Here is a 7,694-nt window from a genome sequence, read left to right as displayed (position 1 = left end):
CCATGCCTCTTACTAAATACCTTGGAATGTCTACTTTCCAAAAAGGGGTCATTTGGGGGGTATTTGTACTTTCCTGGCTTGTTAGGGTTTCAAGAAATGAGATAGGCCGTCAGTACATCAGGTGTGATCAATATTCAGAGATAGGCACCATAGCTTGTGGACTCTATAACTTTCACAAAGACCAAATAATATACACCAATTTGGGTTATTTTTACCAAAGATATGTATCAGTATATGAAAAAAAAATTCTAATTTGCAAAATTTTATAGCAGAAACAAAGAAAAATGCATTTCTCTTACAGAATGTTCGGTCTTTTTTTCTTTTATGGCGCAAAAAATAATAAAAGAACCCAGCAGTGATTAAATACCACCAAACGAAATCTCCATTTGTGTGAAAAAAAATGTCATATAGGTACAGTGTTTCATGACTGAGTAATTGTCATTCAAAATGTTAGAGCACCGAAAGCTGAAAATTGGTCTGGTTAAGAAAGGGGTTTACGTGCCCAGTAGTCAAGTGGTTAAGGTACAGGCAATGGCCTTATGTAAAATAACAACCAAAATCAAATTCAAATTCAAAATTGATATAACCAATTAACATCCTGTTCCAGTGTACTATTTCTTACCACATTTAAATGCCAACCTGTATGGGTCTTCAGAATTTACCTGAATGGTCCACCATCATTGAGCATAAACTAGTGTAGTGAAGTACTTAGCGCCTTGTATGTTTATACGAAGCATTGATCAATATATGGCACAGCTAGCCATACATATATACTCGTTTATTTAGCCGTCTCAGACCAGCATATAAACCCATTGACCATTTGGTTTAACAATATAAAATATAGGATTATCATAAGAACTTTGCACCGATCTTACAACGCTCCTCTCCTTGAAATTCCTGATGATTTCCACTAGCGAAACATAGCAAGCTAGGGAAAGACAACAATGTTTGATTTAAAACATAAGGTGCATTTACACTTGGATCAGACTGAACCTGGTAATGTGTATGTCTATTATACCACATCACAGGAATCTTTTTGCAAACATATTTTTGAACTTCATTAAAAACTCTTTCTACCATGGGTGTGGGATCTATTTAAATCCTTTCTATATACATTCTGTCTGCAAAACATTTTAACGCAGCAGGGTTCTTAAAATTTTGAACTATTTATACCTGGCCGGGTAATAATAAAAATGTAAAAAATTTATTAGTACCTGTATGACTAATGACCTCATGTGGTACTAATATGTTTACTGCATATAGCAGTAACTAAGATTATATAAGGGCTTCATTTATGAAACTATTTGGGTTTTATTTTAATCTGGACCACAGTGTGGAATTTACCAGATCCATGTGTATAGCACAGGGATGTCATGCAGTATATCATTGCCAATGTACAAATGATATTTTGGGTCATTGATTATCAGAAATAAATGATTGGCTGTTTCCCCCTCCATAGAAATGGATAATATGCATTTAGCAATTTTATTATGACTATTTGAGTCATTATCCAGATCTTGGACAATTATCCTGAGGGGTTGAATGCCTAAACTTTAGGACTGGTCAACGATTTTAATAATTTTCTACTAATGTGATTATATTCCTGGCATAAATATGAACCTTATTAACATTCCCCAGGTGACCAACCTGTTAGCCCTTGTACACACGGTCGGAGATTCCGTCAGAATGTGTCCGATCGGAGCGTTTTGTCGGATATTCCGACTGTGTGTGGTCTGCATCAGACTGTTTCCATCGGAATATCCGTCGGACCAACTTTTCCAACTTGCCGGAAATATTTTCCGACAAAATGCTCTGATCGGACATACTCCGATCATGTGTAGCCTACTCCGACGGACAAGGTGCCACGCATGCTCACAATCAAATTCCGACACGGAAGCTCAGGTAAAACTACTGCTCGTAATCGATACAGCATATTCATCACGCTGCAATGTTAAAAATTCTTTCATGAAGCGCATTCTCTTGTTCTTTACAATGCTGCAAGAAGGAACTTCATGAGATGCTCATAGTCACACACACTTCTCCCGAACGTATTTTCTGACTCTTTTTTTTACTCATTTCGGCAATACAATTTTTGATTTCGTCACATCTACACAATTTTATATTTTGTGTATTTTTTGACTGCATTTTTTTTCCTAAACATCTCCTTTTTTGACAGTTTGCTAATTTTTCCATTTTTTTGGGGTGTGTTTTGTGTGTAAATTTACCACAACAACATTATTTTATTTTTTAGGTTTTCTTTTTTAATCTACAGGAAGTTGTTTAGCGTTGGTACCCCTTGTTATTCATGTCACTTTGTATTTTTGAAATGTACCTGCCTGCTCACAAATAAACTGTCCTTTTGGAAGTAAAACACATACGCAAGTATTTTTTCAAACAAAAAAAAACTTTATTTAGGTGTCAGTAAAAGATAAAGAGGGAGGCAGCGATGTAGAAACTGGGGAGATTAGCGAAGCCTTTGGCCCCCAGGGCACACATCAACTATTTAAACGCAAAACTTGGTGGCCTGAGGAGTACATGTCTGAGGGAGAGAAGTCTGGTCCTGAAGTCCATGAAACCCTGAACAGCAGCAGATGACATCTATGTTCCCAGGCTGTGGTACTACAAGAGGCTGCATCTTCTGTCAGACCAGACTCAACCCAGGTCATCACTCTCTGGTCTTCCTTCCATGCTTCCTTCCAGGCTGTGGCTGTGGTGCTGGAGGTGTGGCAGAAGGAGGAGGAGGAGGGGCATGGGCCAAACCACACAAGTGTGTTTCTTGTGTCATTTGGCCCAACAGACCCTTGTTGAGGGTGTGTATAATAACCTCCTCACGCAAGAGCTGTTGCCCCTCCTCCATTTTCTCAAGCTTGCATGCAACCAAGGCGGCAAAGGCCTCTTGGTAGGTGGGTTTTGCTTGGAGGGCCGCTGATGCCTCACCAATCAGCCTCAGGGCTGACTCCTCCACATTCCCCCCCTTTCTCGCCCTTTTGCGTTGAAGGCGGAGGGGAGGGACCTGGAATTCTGTGAGGCTCCTTAGCTCGCCCACCGCCTGGCTGCCGCTTACCCCGCCTCCTCCTGGCTGCCACATTCCACAGCCACCTCCTGGCTGCTGCATTCCACACCCTCCTGTTCCTGGCTGAGCTCTTCCTGTGTATGAAAAAGGGACATAGTTTTAGTTTTTGGTTCATCAAACACACAATTTTCACATCAAGACTGTTGCAAACTGTTAACCAATAGAAAAGACTATCATTCTGTGCCCAACATTTTTCTTTCTTGTCCCAAAGGTTTTGACCACTACTGTCTATTGATATGTGAAACACTTTCTAAACTCAGCAATTAGTGAGCAAAAATCAAGTTAACAGCATTCATTTATACTCCCAAAATATGTACAACAATACTATACCTAGCTCAAGCTGGGCTCCCCCAGTTCTTCCTGAGTGGAAGGCCCAGGTTGGGCGTCGGAAGACTCCTCGTGTGTGGAATGTAGCATAGGACGCGTGGAAGGAAGAGTAGAGAGTGATTCTCTGACCTCAGATTGGTCTGACAGAAACTGCATCCTGTCATAATACCACAGCCTGGGGACATAAACGTCATCTGCTGCAGCTCCAGATTGCATGGACTTCAGCACCTTGGTCCTCTCCTTCAGATATGTACTCCTCAGGCCACCAATTTTTCTTTTCTAAATAGTTGACGTCTGCCCTGGGGACCACCGGCTTCACAAACTCAACCAGTTTCAACATTGCTGCCTGCCTCTTTTGTCTGTTACTATATTGAGGGTGTGTTGGTTGCCACAGGCAGGGCATGTCTCTGTATTTATCGATGAACAGAGGGAGGAAGCTATGATCGTTGAAGCCATCCATAATGTCTGCAAGACACAAGACAAACCCTAATGTCAGGCTAAACTCCACTAATGCAGGCCTCAATCTAGAAGCAGTATAGCCTAGTGATGTACCAAGTTCAAAATTTTACCTTCATTTGCATGTTCGTCGCCTCAACTTCTCCCTCTGTTCACAGATCGTACGGACGACATAAGCGTGTTGCGTTTTATATACAGTGCGCATGCGTGAAACTCCGCCTGCCCCTGGCGTTCTTTCTAGACTATTCCCTGCCCTTTCGCTTTCGGCGCAGTGGGGAGAGCACATGGCGGAGAGAACACATGTGCGCAATCACAGTTGTACTAATGAGGAGGAGGGTGAGGAAAGCGCGGAGCCTGAAATGTCCCAATACAGGAAGAGAAGATTTAAGGCCTCAAATATGTCTTTTGGAGAGATGTTGGAGATGGTGGACATATTGAACAAGACCGACTATGATGGGAAGTATGGACCTTACCCAAACTCAAATATCAGAAAGGCCAAGATCATGACTAAAGTTGTGAAGAGTCTTCATAAGAATTTTGGGGTACGCCGATCCATGGATCAACTGAGAAAACGCTGGTCAGACCTGAACCTGAGGGAGCACGAGCAGTACATAAGGATCAAAGGATCATAAGGATGAAAAAAGTAAGTATTTGTCGTGTGTTCATATGATTATTCTTGCTGGCATACATGCTCCATGTGCTTTGATTTCATGTTGTGCATTTTAAAATGGCCACTTTCAAGTTCATGGTTTCATTCGTTCGTAGGAAACATCGTTCTGCAGGTAAGTATTCCAGCTTAACAAAGTGTCCACAATAATGTTCTCACCTTGGAACTCGGCCAAAAAAAACAATTGTACAACACTTCCAAGCAATTTTTCATATTCCCAATTCTGCCCTCTGCGTGCTAATTATTCTTTTTTTACATTCTCATAGGGGAGAGAAGACTCTGCAAGTATGAGGACACCAGGGACCACACCCCTCCCAAAGAAGGCCAAATTCCCAAACCAGAAGCAGAGGAGTAGGAGGAGGAGGAAGGAGAGATCATTGAAGTTGGAAAAATTGTCACCACAACAGGTGAGTGTCAGAGAACACAGCTTCCGGTAAGCTCATCAATGTATATCACCATATTTTTATTACATTGTGTGTTTTTTTGATTTGTTTTGTAGGTGATGTGGAAGAAGAATCCCATTTTACCAGTGAAAGTGCCCAGATCCTGATTGGGGAGATAATGGGGTGCAATTGGGATTTGGAAAATATACAGCAAAACATCAATGATAAAAATAAAATGAAGAACATCATTGATGTTTTGGGGAGACTGTGAAACAGCCCAAACTAGCTAGGGTTTTAGTTTTTGTATTTTAAACCACAACTTTTTTATTTTTCGAAAATCCAAATTTGGAAGATGCACAGAGTGTGCCAACATGCGCGATCTCCCATCATGGGGGATCAATGTGTGGCTTCCTTTTTCATTGCGCCAAAGATGTATTTGGAGTAAAATTTTTGATTGCGGTGAGAATGGGTGTTATTTACTAAAGGAAACTAACCTTTGCACTCCAAGTGCAGTTTCAGGTGTACTTTTGCAGTGCACTTGTAGTGCATAGTGGATGTGCCTTTAGTAAAAAACACCCACAGTGATGTGTTAATTTTCACAATCATGCCATTTTCCTGCCATGGTGCTGAAAATGAGCACGATTTTGGTCAGTAATGCACTACATACATTAGTTACCAAAAACAAGGTGTGTGTGTAGCAGACCCACAACATAATAAGATTATCTGAAGAAGAGACTGTCCCCTCATCTCGCTCAGAACTTGGGTTTGCACTGTTGGTGAAAAAGACACAACAAGAAAAAACATAAATTTACCTAGGAGACCCCTAAAAGCAAGCCAAGCAGTAAATGAAGGAGTTTCAAAGAAAAATTTATTGTGAAAATTACATTGTTTGGCATATCAATTGCCCCCCTACCCACAAAGTAGTCCATGTATTGGGTTCGAACCTCATGGGCGCTTTGGGGGGGCAAGCCAGGATGAGCAGGTTCAAGGCCCGTGAGGTTATTATCATTTTCCAGCAAGTTTGCTTCTTGTTGGCCAACTGAGACCACATAGTTCGCAGAAACTCTTTAGAAAATTGTGCAGAACACAGCACGCCAGCACTATGTGATTGAGTTTGTATTCCGCCATGTGGATAGGCATTAAAAAAAAGGCGGAACCGACTGGCCAGTATTCCAAAGGTGTTTTCCACCACTCTTCGGGCTCTGGACAGGCGGAAATTAAAAATCCTCTGGTCTGGGGTGAGAGTCCTCATCGGGAAAGGCCGCATCAGATGGTTCGCCAGGGCAAACTCCTCATCGGCGATGAAGACGAACGGGAGTCCTTCCTGATTCTCCTCTGGGGTGGCAAGCCCAGACTGCCACTCTGGAGACGCCAGTAGAAATCCGTCCGTGCGAACACTCCACCATCCGACATCCGTCCATTTTGCCCCACGTCCACATACAAAAACTCATAGGTTTGCAGACACCACCGCCAACATCACGATACTATGAAACCCCTTATAATTATAATAGTATGACCCTGAGTTGGGTGGTGGGACAATGCGGACGTGCTTCCCATCAATTGCTCCTCCACAATTGGGAAAGTCCCAACGACTGGCAAAGTGGGAGGCCACAGTCTGCCATTCCTGTGGCGTTGAAGGACACTGTGGAGTGAAACAAGACCAAAAATTTGTAATTTTACAAATCAACATTGCAAGCAGATTAGACACAAACATTTTTGGCCAAGATTAGTATTACTATGTTTTTAGTATAACATTTTGGGAACTGAGTATTTAAAGCCTAAAGTATAAGGCCCCCCAGATCCCAGCCCCCCCTATGTGAATGAGTAGGGGTACCGGGGGGGCTGGGATCTTGGTAAAAAGTGTCAAAAAAGTAAAACCGACAGGACACAGTTTTTGACAATTCCTTTATAAAAAAAAATTAAAAAGTGCCCCACGCTGTAAATCCATCGTCAATCACTACCGACGGTCCAGAGGAAAAAAAATGGAAAAACTCACCCTCCATAGTCCGCCGACAGCTGTTATATAGATTCCAATAAGCCCCCCACCCGCAGACCCCAATAACCACCAGGCAAGGGTTGTGGGAATGAGGCTCCTGTCTCCATCAACATGGGGACAAGGTGCTTTGGGGAGGACCCCAAAGCACCTTCCCCATGTTGAGGGCATGTGGCAGGCCACAGTTCGGGGGGGTGCTCTCTCCTCCCCCCTTTTCCTGCAGCCTGCCAGGTTGCATACTCGGATAAGGGTCTGGTATGGATTTTGGGGGGACCACCACATTTTTTTTTTTATTTTGGTGTGGGGTTCCTCATAAAATCCATATTAGACCTAAAGGGCCTGGTATGTATTTTGGGAGGGACACCACGCCATTGTTTTTATTTTGGCGCAGGGTTCCCCTTAACCACTTCAATACACTGTGTTATATATACTACACTGCCTTCACTGACTAAATATAAAGTCTACACTGAATATCTAGTCTACACTAAATGCAGACATATATATATATATATATATAGTGAAGTTTGGGGATACTAGCTCTGCGGGATTAAGTGCATAAACCGTTATCAGGTGAAACCAAAATATATTTATTTATGAATAAATCAAAAATAAAGCTTTTCTCCAGCATAAAAAACGTAAATTAAAGTCCGCTTGTCTTCAGCACAAAATAATACAAAAAGAAAAGCACCTACAGTTCTGTAGATAGGTCTTCACCAAAAAGAGTCCTTGCAGAGATCTTTTTTTTTTGCAGCCTCCAAAACAGCAAACAGCAAATATAACAACACAGCCAGACAG

The sequence above is a fragment of the Lithobates pipiens genome, unplaced genomic scaffold (assembly GCF_037356315.1).
Source record: "Lithobates pipiens isolate NorthernLeopardFrog02 unplaced genomic scaffold, aLitPip1_a1.2 Scaffold_11, whole genome shotgun sequence".
Taxonomy (NCBI): Eukaryota; Metazoa; Chordata; class Amphibia; order Anura; family Ranidae; genus Lithobates; species Lithobates pipiens.
Note: the sequence above shows the minus strand (reverse complement) of the source record.